The sequence below is a fragment of the Carlito syrichta genome, unplaced genomic scaffold (genome assembly GCF_000164805.1).
Source record: "Carlito syrichta isolate Samal-C Ts95f unplaced genomic scaffold, Tarsius_syrichta-2.0.1 Scaffold308852, whole genome shotgun sequence".
Taxonomy (NCBI): Eukaryota; Metazoa; Chordata; class Mammalia; order Primates; family Tarsiidae; genus Carlito; species Carlito syrichta.
The window spans coordinates 184141-195756 of NW_007252948.1; the positions used below are offsets into that span (position 1 = coordinate 184141).

The following is an 11616-nucleotide window of genomic DNA, read 5'->3' on the forward strand; positions in this document are numbered from 1 at the left end:
ATTGTAGAGATGAGGTCTTGCTAAGTTGCCCAGGCTGATCTTGAACCCCTAGGCTCAGGTAATCCTCTCACCTCAGCCTCCCAAAGTGCTGGGATTATAGGCATGAGCCACAGCGCCCAGCCCAAGTCAGTTATTTAAAGAAAAAAAGTGGAGTTACTTGTGAGTAGAAAAGTGCCTGGAAATGGGTAGATGTGGCAGGTAGATAGAAACACACGAGCTGAAAATGCTCTACCTGTCTTTCTGGCTGTCAGTGCTTCAAGTATGTCAGTAGCAACCACTGCTCCCAGGACGTTATTTCCAAAGTCAATATCCTTTAAGTGGGCAGAGTATTTGATCAGGCTGCCCAAAGAAAATGTCAAACAGAGAAAGAGAAAAAAAATGACACTGCGCCAAGCATGGCTACTCAGAGAAACTCAGTCCAGTTATTTTGGAGAATGATCTTTCTTTTTAGATCCTCTCCGTCACCCCCTACCCACCCACACCAACCCTAAGACCATTCCTGACCCAACTTGAAACTGAAGACATCCTAAAGCCAGTTTTTCCCTATTTATTTATTTAGAGTCAGAGTCTTACTCTGCTGCCCAGGCTGGACTATAGTGGCACCCTCATGGCCACTGCAGCCTCCATCTGTGGACTCAGGCATCCTTCCACCTCAGCCTTCTAAGTAGCTAGAACTACACGCACGCGCCACCACGTCCGGCTAATGTCCATGAGGCTGTGGTGAGCCTAAGTTGTGCCTGGGTGACAGTGAAACCCTGTCAGAAGAAGAAGGAAGAGGAGGAGGAAGAGGAGAGGGAGAAAGAGGAAGTCACCGCTGCCCATGAGATGGGGTGAGGCTGAAACAGTTAAATGGAACAAATATCATGGATATCAACATTTTTATTTATTTATTGGAAAATATAGTTTATTTAAAAACTAAGGCCAGACGCGGTGGCTCACGCCTATAATCCCAGCACTTTGGGAGGCTGAGATGAGAGGATTGCCTGAGCCCAGGGGTTCGAGACCAGCCTGGGCAATTTGGCGAGACCTCAGCTCTACAATAAATCAAGAAAAATTAGTTGGGCATGGTAGCACACGCTTATAGTTTCGGCTACTTGGAAGGCTGAGGTGGAAGGATCGCTGGAGCCCAGCAGGTTGATGCTGGGGTGGCCGCGAGGGTGCCACCGAACTCCAGCTTGGGCAACAAAAGTGAGACTTCAACTAAAAAAAAATTAACAAAACTATATCTAAGTTGAAAATCTTCCCACCTTTCCTGAGTAAGGAAGTGAAATGTATTAGAGAAATGTCTTCTAAAATAATAAGTAGCTGTCCACCAAGCCCTCAAACCTCAAGCCTTGGCTGTGTTCTGTTTCCCCTGATTGGTCCATGGTGCTGTCACTACCGACTGCCTGAGAGGGTACAGCTTAGAGCTGTCTCCACCCAGCAAGCTTTTCCCACAGTAGCCTCAAACCCTGACTTGTGGCTTGGCCTACTGGGGATGTGGGTTCTCAGAGTTGAAAAACCTGGACAGGGACTTGCCTAAGGTTATCAAGATAAACATGGCAAAAAAATTCCATTTTCCAGAAGCGTCTGAAAATAGCTGTGTCTTTTTGCTTGAGGAGGTTGGGACAACTTTGTACCAAATATGAAAGGGTGTTCCCTCCTGAGTAGGCCGCCTTCTCTCCTCAGGCCACCTTGCCTACATTTTATATTATATCCTTATTTTAGGGAAGGAAATTCTAGAGGTCATACAGCCTGTCTTTCCTCAGTTGCCAACTTCTTAAAATAGGGCTTCTGACCAGGTGTGGTGGCTCACATCTGTAATCACAGCATTTTGGGAGGCTGAGGTGAGAGGATTGCCTGAGCCCATGGGTTTGAGACCAACGTGGGCAACTTGGTGAGACCTCATCTCTACAACTAATACAAAAAAATTAGCTGGGCGTGGTGACATGTACACCTGTAGTTCCAGCTACCTGGAAGGCTGAGGTGGAAGGCTCGCCTGTGACCACCAGGTTGATGATGGAGTGGCCATGAGTGAGCCACTGCATTCCAGCCCGGGTGACAGAGTGAGACTTCGACCCCCCAAAAAATAAATTAAAAAAAAAAAATATATATAGGGCTTCTAGTGAGGTCTTTGAGACCCTTTAAGGGTTCACACACAGCTGTTTGCCGTGTCCACGACCATGACCAAGATGGGCCATTGCTTTCTACTCAGCTGAAAAGCCTCACTGGAAACTGCTAAAAAGTTGCAATTAAATCATCATCCCCATGATTTATTTATTTATTTTTTGAGTTGGAGTCTCACTCTGTCACCCAGGCTGGAGTGCAGTGGCACACTCACAGCCACTGCAGCTGCAACCTGTTGGGCTCAGGCAATATTTCCACCTCAGTATTCCAAGTAGCTGGAACTACAGGCGCACACACCATGCCCGGCTAATTTTTTTGATTTATTGTAGAGACGAGGTCTCACCAAGTAACCCAGGCTGGTCTCAAACCCATGGGCTCAGGCAATCTTCTTATCTCAGCCTCCCAAAGTGCTAGGATTATAGAAGTGAGCCACTGTGCTCGGCCCCATCCCCATGATTTAATTCAAGTGCTTAGTTTTAGAAAATGAACAAATACAACCTTTTAATTTTCTACTCACCATGTTAAAATTTGAGTGAATCCCAACAAGTCACTCACTCCTTCTTTTCCTTTTCCGTCTATGCCATTATCTGCCAAACACAACTTCGCTAGCCAAGGACCAGCTTCAGTCAAACCTTTAATTTTCTTCTTGGTTCCTACAAGAAAATCAGAGTATTTTGCTATCTTTAGACAACAACGTCCCTGTTTATCACCAGGTAAGCCGATTTAATTTTTTTAGGTTGTACTTACCGAACTTGAGTAGATATATTTTGTGTGTGTAGATGCATTTTGCAATATAATCAAAGAAATACTATATATGTAATTTTAAAAGTACTTTAAAAAAAAACTAGAGACTAGGTCTCACTATGTTGCCCAGGCTGGTCTTGAACTCCTGGGCTCAAGCAATTCTCCTGCTTTGACCTTTCAAAGTGCTGAGATTACAGGTGTGAATGCCTGCCTAAAAGTCCTTGCTTTTTTTTTTTTAAGTCAGTCTCACTCTGTCGCCTAACCTGGAGTGCAGTGGCACGTGCACGGCCACCCCAGCCTCCACCTGCTGGGCTCAGGTGATTTCTTCCTTTTCAACTTTCCAAGTGGCTGGAACTACAGGCGTGTGCCACTACACCTGGCTAAATTTTTGATTTATTGTAGAAATGAGGTCTCACCAAGTTGCCCAGGCTGGTCTCAAACCCATGGGCTCAGACAATCCTCTCACCTTGGCCTCCCAAAGTGCGGGGATTATAGGCTTGAGCCACTGCTCCCAGCCAAAGTCCTTGTTTTATATGCAGCACATCCTTCATTCTTTACAACAGGAAGCCCAAGATTGCTCTGCACAAAAGGAAATCCCATCTAAGATTTAGAATGTTGCCTTTACTTTAAAGAGGAAAACTGACATCTCTAGAATATCTTGGTAGAAGATAGATGAGTTTGCTAATCCTGGGAAAGTGAGAGCCCTTATCAGGTTGATTCAGTCGTTTAAAGGAGCATGGAAAGTTGTTACATTTTTTGAGCTCTCAAAGAAAAAGTTTGGAGGAGAAAGGACCATTCTGCCTTCGTGGAATTCATGACTGAGGTCAGGGGTCCTGGGTCTGGCTCACCCTCATTAGTCATGCTGTCGAGTGGTATCATGTACACGTATAAATTTACCCCAGTTCAAGCTCATGTATGCATCACGTATGCATTTAATTTATACCACTTCGAGCTTAGGAGTTTGGCAAAGAGAAGAACAGGAATGTGAGATAGAAATAGCTATGGGCATAATGTGAGCTCTTCCACTCAGTGAGTGTGAGACGGAAAAATCTAAATCTGCAGTCCCAGGGCCAGATCGCCTTCTGAGGGCCTCCAAGTTATATGCACCCCCAAACGAACTACTCACACCGGACTCAACCAAAGAAAGAGGAAGTGATCTGTTCCAAAGCCAGGGGGAAAACTGTGTGGAATTCAGAAATAATACATCTGTATATTGTCGTGTGTGGACGATTTAAGGGATTTTAAAGGATCGTTTAACCATATGCTAATTTTGTCCAATGAGTTGACAAGAGAGCTTTTTCCAGTGATAGACAATACCTGAATTCATTCAGCACTCAACAAATATTTTTTAGTCTTTGTTTTTTGGGTTGAGGTTTCACTCTGTCACCCAGGCTGAAGTACAGTGGCACAATCCCAGCTCACCGCAGCCTCGACCTCCTGGGCTCAGGTGATCCTTCTTCCTCAGCCTCCCAAGTAGCTGGAATACAGGCCTGTGCCCCCAAGTCCAGCTAATTTTTTTATTTTTTGTGTAGACAAAGCCTCGCTATGTTGCCCAGGCTGGTTTCAAACTCCTGAGCTCAAGCAAATCCTCTCACCCTGGCTTCTCAAAGTGCTGGAATTACAGGAGTGAGCCACCACACCTGGCCTCAACAAATATTTCTGAGCTCTTATTATGTCTCAAGCACTAGTCTAGTAGCTGAGGATCTAACAGAGAACAAAAGACAAAAACCCCTGCTTTTATGAAGCTGATGGATGAAGCATACATTAAGTGTATGTTAACTAGTGTGTAGAAAGAACAAGGAAGAGAGCGGAATCACTGATAATTAAGTAGCTTTCAAGTCTTGAAGAAAAATGCTTTTTTTAGGGAAATGGGGTAAATTTAGGTTGCCAACTGGAAAAAAAAGTAGAAAAGCAGGCTTTTTTAAAAAGAGTATAATTGGTTTCTTTGAATATAAATCTAATCTGCCGGATTGTTGGATGAAATAGGATTTATTTTCCTTCCGATCACAATTGGAGGGGTGAAAATGAGCCCATATTTCGGTTTTATTGGGGATAAGCCCGACTGTGTAAGTCTCACTCATCCTTACATCTAGGGCGTAGGATGATGGCAAATGACAGCAAGAACCGTATCTGGCACATGGTAGGTGTTTAAATGTTTGTTGACTCAATGAACCAATGAACTGATGATGGATAGAGTGTAAAGTGCAATCTTATTGTGGAAACTTATCTCACTGTTCGTTGGTTTTTCAAGTGTCGCTAATAATGCCTTGAGACCACTCATGAACACAAATGTAATATGACTTTTCTATGTATGAAATCTTTTCACAAACATAAATGACTTTGAAAGTTGGGTTTCCTGGCCAGAATGATCAATGATGTGGACGCTTGTCACATGCGGCACGCCTTTCTTTTTGTCCCTTTCCAGCATGCCAGAAAGCAGCGGTGGCCAGTGGGGCCAAGGCCAAAGGCTAAATTCCTTTACAGCTGCTCAGCTTTGCAAGGAAAGAAACCATCTCAGCCAGTCTGCACCCCTCACTTAGCCAGCGTGGCACAATGAGAGAAAGAGAGCTTACATGCTCTGTTTGGCCTGGTACAACTTATAATTCCATGGGAGAAACAATTTAAATCTCCTTCCAGCTGGTGGTAAGATAGGTAACAATGCCATCTTTTTTTGGTAATTTTTAAAAATTTTATTTTATTTTATTTTAAAGATGTGGAGTACAATTCATGATTAGGTATACAAGTGGTCATCATACCGGTAAAATTTGGTTTGGTCCCCTCTTCGCCTGGTTTGAGATCAGGTACTGTTATTGAGGTTGTGTTCCCCACCCTTATCCTGGTGGTATCCCGCTACTGCCAGTCCCCAACAATGCCATCTTTGGCCATGAAAAATAGCCAGTTTGCAGTTGGGCATGCTGTCTCACACCTGTAATCCCAGCACTTTGGGAGGCTGAGGTGAGAGGATTGCTTGAGCCCAGGAGTCAGAGACCAACATGGGCAACATAGCGAGACCGCGTCTCTACAAAAATAACAAATTAGTTGGGGCATGATGGCACATGCCTGCAGTCCCAGCCATTTGGATGCTTAGGGTAGATTGTCAGAACCCAGGAGGTCGAGGCTGTGGTGATCCATGATCGTGTCACTGCTCTCCAGCCTGGGTGACAGAGTGAGACTCTGACTCAAAAATAAATTTACAAATGAAATGAAATAATAAAATAAAATTAAAATAGCCGGTTTGAAAAATGCTAGTTTCCGAGATTTTGACCCTTAGTTACAGTGCCCCTATAGACAGTAGGTAGACTGATGTTGCAGAGTATAGGGATTTCCTGCTCTTTTCTCTGGGTTGAAAACAAACTCCTTGGAGTAAGGGTGAGTACACGCTCAGCCTCTGGTAATACTTGATCCACTCCAGCTGTATTCACTCCAACCCATTTATTTTCTGTTCTTTTTTTTTTTTTTTTTTGAGTTGGAGTCTCACTCCGTCACCCAAGCTTGAGTGCAGTGGCACGCTCACGGCCACCGCAGCATCGACCTGCTGGGCTCAGGGGATTTCTTCCTTCTCAACCTTCCAAGTGGCTGGAACTACAGGCGTGTGCCACTACACCTGGCTAATTTTTGATTTATTGTAGAGATGAGGTCTCACCATGTTGCCCAGGCTGGTCTCAAACCCATGGGCTTAGGCAATTCTCTCACCTTGGCCTCCCAAAGTGCTGGGATTACAGGCTTGAGCCACTGCCCCCAGCCCACTCCAACCCATTTCTACCCAATCTTACATTTACCCAATCTTACATAAAACAAAAACAAGCTCACCAGCAGCCACGACTTTTAGTTGTCCCTCTGTCTCAGAGGACTTAGCCGTGACATGGCTATCCTGATTGTGCTTGAAAGGCAGGGTGGAGTAGCAAAATGTGCAGTATCTCCAGGCTTAAAATCCCACCCCAAAAATGCTGTGCAACTTCTTGGAAATTAACTTAACGTCTCTGAATCTAAATTTCCTCCCTGGTAAAATAGGGATCATAATACCCATCTTCTAGAAGCACTGTGAGGATGCCTGGGAAGCACTATGAAAGAACAGCGGTGAAGCCCTTTGTATGCAATATCAGTGCCTTGCTTCCCAGTATCATCTCTGGATTATTATTTTTGCGTCAGAGTCTCACTCTGTCGCCCAGACTGGAGCGCAGTGGCATGCTCACGGCCACTGCAGCCTCGACCTGCTGGCTTCAGGCGATCCTTCCACTTCAACCTTCCAAGTAGCTGGAGCTACAGGTGTGTGCCACCATGCCTGGCTGATTTTTTTTTTAATTGTAGAGACGAGGTCTCACCAAGTTGCCCAGGCTGGTCTTGAACCCCTGGGCTCAGGCAATCCTCTCACCTCCACCTCCCAAAGTGCTGGGATTACAGGCTTGAGCCACCGCACCTGCCTCATCTCTGTATTATATAAATCACCGAAACACTGGAATGGAAGCAACCTGGTAAAGAACCTTCTTGTTCCAGGTGTCCTCCCTTCCTTCACTGCTTCCTAAGGCTCAGACATATTTCCAACAATGACACGCCTTCCCTGGAAGTCACTCCACAGATCTGGCAGGGAGCCACCCAACCTTGTGCTTCCTCCTTTTTTCTCCTTGGTGAATTGCCAAGCTTCTCTGGCATCCCTGACTTCAGAATCTTTCTTACCACCCCCTCTGAACTGGCTACTAATCCTGTCAATTTTCTGCCTCCTAAATATATGTACACCCTGTCTTTCCATCGCTGCAGTCTCAGTTCTCCACTTTTGCCTGAGCTAGTGTAAAAGCTTCCTGCTTTCCTGCCCACTTCTGCCCACTCCCCGTTGAATTCTGCTAAGTGGGTCCTCTCCCTTCAGCCGCCACTGTGATTATCTGCTTGGACCTCTTCAGACACGACGGAAGGTTCTCCGATATTTACAAGATCTGGGAGATTGTGGATGTGAGGTGGGGGGGGAAGAGGGTCAGTAAGACAGAGGAGGACTCGCTCACTGATGGAGGTGCCTTGGCAGAAGGCCTCCAGGTGAAGGTACTGAAAGCATAGTAATCACTGGTGTTAATACTGTCATGAACCATTGCTTGCAGGAAACCAGCTTCCCAAAAGAAGCCTTCAGAAAGTGCATCAAAGATCATATGAGCTTACTTCAGTGACTCAGTCTGTAATCCCAGCACTTTGGGAAGCAGAATCAAGAGGACTGCCTGAGCCCTGGGGTTCGAGACCAGCCTGGGCAACTTGGTGAGATTTTTGTCTCTACAAAAAAAAAAAAAAAAAGTTAGCCAAGTGTGGTGGCATGGGCCTGCAGTTCCAGCTACTTGGAAGGTAGAGGCAGAAAGACTGCCTGAGCCCAGCAGGTCAAGGTTGCAGTAACTATGAGCGTGCCACTGTACTCCTGGATGACAGAGCAAGACTCCAATTCAAAAAAAAGAAAAAAAGTCACTTGAAATAAATCAAAGGTAAACTTGAAGAACATAGACTAGAAAGAGTAAAATCTTTTCTGACAGAGGCTGCAGAACAAATCCAGCACATCCTTACTAATTTCAAAAACGAACAGTTCCTTACTGGTAAAAACGAGAGTCCAAGTGGCACAGTTGCTCTACTGGACTTTAGTGAGGATGGTGTGACCCATATATGACTTTTTATTTTTGAGTTGGAGTCTCACTCCATCGCCCAGGCTATCATGCCCGGCGACGAAATAAATTTTTTATTTATTGTAGAGACAAGGTCTCGTCAAGTTACCTGGACTGGTCTCAAACCTGTGGGCTCAGGCAATCCACTCGCTTCAGCCTCCCAAAGTGCTGGGATGATAGGCTGAGCCACCAAGCCTGGCCTACTTTTTTTGAGTCAAGATCTCACTCTGTCACTTAGGCTGGAGTGTAGTGACTTGATTACGATTATGGCTCACTGCAGCTTTGAGTGCTCAGGCAGTCCTTCCACCTCAGCCTCCTGAGTAGTTGGGAGGATAGGCATGCACCACTATACCTGGTTATTATTTTAATTTTTTGTAGAGATGAGATCTAGCTATGCTGCCTAGGCTGGTCTTGAACTCATGGATACAAGCAATCCACTTACCCTGGTCTCCCAAAGTGCTGGGATTACAGCATGAGCCATCACACCCAGCCTCATATATTAATTTTTTAAAGGACGGTTTAGAAGTAGAAAAATGTTCATACATTTGGCAATTGCTTTGGAGCTCTCACCTGTCACATAACTGGTTACTGTATCATTCACACAACACTAGGACTTAAGACAGATGGGACCCATGTCATTTTGAGCTCTTCATTTATTTTGACCTTGGCTTATTTGGAGTGGAGGCATTGCTTTTTAAGAAAAATAATGCCAGGTGTGGTGGCTCACACCTGTAATCCCAGCACTTTGGGAGGTGGAGGCGAGAGGATTGCCTGAGCTCAGGGGTTCAAGACCAGCCTGAGAAAAATGGCACGACCTCATCTCTACAATAAATCATAGAATTAGCCGGGCGTGGTGGTGCACACCTGTAGTTCCAGCTACTTGGAAGACTGAGGCAGAAGGATCGCTGAAGTCCAGCAGGTTGAGGCTGTGGTGGCCGTGAGCGTGCCACTGCACTCCAGCCTGGGCAACAGAATGAGACTCTGACTCCATTAAAAAAAATAAATAAATAAAATAATGACATGTCGTGTAGGCTGTCTAAAAACAAAATGCATTTAACCTAAAAAAAAAAAAAAAAGCCTCCTAACTAGCTTCCCATCCTCCAACTGTTCCTCTCTCTAAAGCATATTTTGCTAAGCTCCCAAGATACTTTTCAAAAACCCAGTTCTCTCCGTGTCACTGTCCTGCTTCAAAACTGTCATGGCTCCCCCTTTGCACACAGGAGAAAATCCAACTCCTTAACTTTGCATTCACGGGTTTTGGCCATGTGGATCTACTGGCCTCTTCAGCCACATGTCCATCCACTTTCCCAATGACCACTGCAATGAATGTCACACCTGCCAGATGCCTAACACGCCAGCCACCTTCCTCCTCTGAGCCTTTTCTCATGGGGTTCCTCTGCATAGAATGTCCTCTGTTACCCAGCTGACGGGTCTCTTCTCATTCCTTCCAGAGAGAGTTCTATTTCCTATGTGGGCTCAAAGTTCAGTTGTACATTTTCTTGAAACCAGCATTTCCTCAGGGAGACTCCTTATGCCCCCCACTCTCTGGCCTCTCTGGGACCACCAGAACAGGTGAGCATCATACATTCTGGTGGGCATTGGGTTGTTGCATTTAACTACTAACCAGATGTTCTTCTGAGGATGCCAGGCATGGGTAGGACCTTCTCCCTGTGGTTGAATTTTTTTTTAACTTGCTAAAAATAGCTTCTTTCCATCGACAAGGAACATGTGTAATTTCCTGTGTAATTCCCAGTTTTACAAACCAGAACATAAACTCTGTTTTCTTGATTACAGGATTTAAGAAAGCAAAATGTAATTAGTCTTGGATGATTCACACCTTGGACCTTGGAACCATTCTATAAAGGTTTCCGTTGTTAGCTGTTACCCCAGGATGAAACCCCAAATAAAATCATTTCAGGATTATAACTGGTAACTTCCTGTTTTGCATCTAATAAAGCCATTTTGAAGATTACATCTTGATTTTTGAACTTGATCCTTGGTTTGTTTATGCCACTGGTGTTTCTCTGCTGTGGCTATGACATGTCCAACAACAATGCCTTATTTGGGGAAGTGTATTTACCACTTGGTGGCATGGTACTGAGGTCAAGGTCTAATTGATCCTAAGCATGTGGAAGGACCGTTTTATGATTACATTTTGTCCCCTGCACACGCCTGAGTCATGAACTGGCGCTCCCTGTCCTAAATCCTCCCAAATTGAAACAGCCTGGAGACTTGCTTGTGGGGCTTGGGCTGAGAATGAAACAGACCCAGGTGACAGATCCCTGAGTCCTCCCTGGGACCCTCAGGAACTTTTGGAGCCTTGAGGCAACAAGTCAGGACTGGATGAACGGGGCTCAGGGAAACCATCTTATCTCCAGATGGCTATTCCTGACCACCTTTTAGTGACTTCCTGTCTTCAGCCATCTTCTGGCTCCTTACAGACCTCACAGGTTTGTGACAAGGTACAAGCCAACCCAGACATCACCCACTTGACCACCAGGGTTCCCAGTTCCTGTATTCCCATGATACAGAGAGTCTTGGGGCTCGGAGGTAGACCCTACTGACTATGGAAGAGACAGAGAAGCCAGAACAGAAATGAGACTGGATCCTGTTTGTCCTGTGGCTTCCAGGGCAGAGAAGAGGCATCTAGGAGCTCTCTGATTTTCTTCACTGAGCAAAAGAAATTGAGCAGGCAATATGATTTTTTTCGGATCTACAACAACTGGGCATGGAGACTCACGTCTGTAATCCCAGCACTTTAGGAAATAGAGGTGAGAGGATTGCTTGAGCCCAGGAGTTCAAGACCAGCTTAGGCAACACAGCAAAACTTGTCTCTACAAAAAAATTTTAAAATAAGCTAGGTGTGGTAGTGCATGCCGAGTCCTAGCTACTCAGGAGGCTGAGGTGGAATAATTGCCTGAGCCCAGGAAGTTGAGGTTGCGGTAAGCTGTAATTGGACCACTGCACTCCAGCCTGGGTGATAGAGTGAGACCCTGACTCAAAAAAAGTAAAATAAAATAAAACAGGCGTTCTCAGAGTGTGGTCCCTGGACCAGCGGCATCAGCAGCAACTTGACAGAAATGTACATTCTCTAGCTTTACCTCAAACCTGAGATTCAGAACCTGGGGCTGGGGGT

At 45.3% G+C, this 11616-nt stretch overlaps 1 pseudogene; it reads left to right on the forward strand.

Annotated features, from left to right (window-relative positions):
- The first annotated feature begins 2683 nt into the window (after nt 1-2683).
- On the forward strand, nt 2684-9098 carry LOC110596386 (annotated as a pseudogene).
- Nucleotides 9099-11616: the final 2518 nt, after the last annotated feature.